Source organism: Heterodontus francisci, unplaced genomic scaffold (genome assembly GCF_036365525.1).
Source record: "Heterodontus francisci isolate sHetFra1 unplaced genomic scaffold, sHetFra1.hap1 HAP1_SCAFFOLD_52, whole genome shotgun sequence".
Classification (NCBI taxonomy): Eukaryota; Metazoa; Chordata; class Chondrichthyes; order Heterodontiformes; family Heterodontidae; genus Heterodontus; species Heterodontus francisci.
In genome coordinates, this window is record NW_027141175.1 from 6,475,567 (window position 1) to 6,477,132 (window position 1,566).

Genomic DNA, 1,566 nt, shown 5'->3' on the forward strand with positions numbered 1-1,566 from the left:
ATCAGGATCCTGCCAGATGTGTATGGGGTTTCACCGTGGTTCAGGATCCTGCCAGGTGTGTATGGGGTTTTCACAGTGCATCAGGATCCTGTCAGGTGTGCATGGGGGTTTCACAGCGGATCAGGATCCTGCCAGGTGTGTATGGGGTTTTCACAGTGTATCAGGATCCTGCCAGATGTGTATGGGGTTTCACCGTGGTTCAGGATCCTGCCAGGTGTGTATGGGGTTTTCACAGTGCTTCAGGATCCTGCCAGGTGTGCATGGGGATTTCACAGCGGATCAGGATCCTGCCAGTTGTGTATGGGGTTTTCACAGTGTATCAGGTTCCTGCCAGGTGTGTATGGGGTTTCACAGTGGATCATGATCTTGCCTGGAGTGCATGTGGTTTTCACAGTGTATCAGGATCCAGCCAGGTGTGTATGGTGTTATAACAGTGTAACAGGTTCCTGCCAGGTGTGTATGGGGTTTTCACAGTGTATCAGGGCCCTGCCAGCTGTGTATGGTGATTTCACAGTGTATCAGGGTCCTGCCAGTTGTGTATGGGGTTTCACAGTGGATCATGATCCTGCCAGGAGTGCATGTGGTTTTCACAGTGTATCAGGATCCTGCCAGATGTGTATGGCGTTTCACAGTGGATCAGGATCCTGCCTGGAGTGCATGGGGTTTTCACAGTGTATCAGGATCCTACCAGGTGTGTATGGATTTTCAGAGTGTATCAGGACACAGACAGGTGTGTACGGAGTTTTCACAGTGTATCACGGTCCTGCCAGGTGTGTATGGGGTTCCACAGTGTATCAGGATGCTGCCAGATGTGTATTGGGTTTTCACAGCGTATCAGGGTCCTGCCAGGTGTGTATGGGGTTTTCACTGTGTATCAGGATTCTACCAGGTGTGTATGAGGATTTCACAGTGCATCAGGATCCTGCCAGGTGTGTATGGGGATTTCGCAGTGTATCAGGGTCCTGCCAGGTGTGTCTGGGCTTTTCACACTGTAACAGTAACCTGCCAGGTGTGAATGGGTTTCTCACAGTATATCAGGGTCCTGCCAGGTGTGCATGGGGTTTTCACAGTGTATTAGGATACTGACAGGTGTGTATGGGGTTTTCACAGTGTATCAGGTTCCTGCCAGGTGTGAATTGGGTTTTCAGAGTGTATCAGGATCCTTCCAGATGTGTTTGGGGGTTGCACAGTGTATCAGAATCCTGCCAGGTGTGTATGGGGTTTCAGAGTGTATCAAGATCCTGCCAGGTGTGTATGGGGGTTTCACAGTGGATCAGGATCCTGCCAGGTGCATATGGGGTTGTCACAGTGTATCAGGGTCCTGCCAGGTGCGTATGGGGTTTTCACAGTGTATCAGGATCCTGCCAGGTGTGTATGGGATTTTCACAGTGTATCAGGGTCCTGCCAGTTGTGTATGGTGTTTTCACAGTGTATCGGGATCCTGCCTGGTTTGTACGCGGTTTCACATTGTATCAGGATCCTTACAGGTGTGTATGGGGTTTTCACAGTGTATCAGGATCATGCCAGGTGTGTACGGGGATTTACAGTGTATCAGGGTCCTGCCAG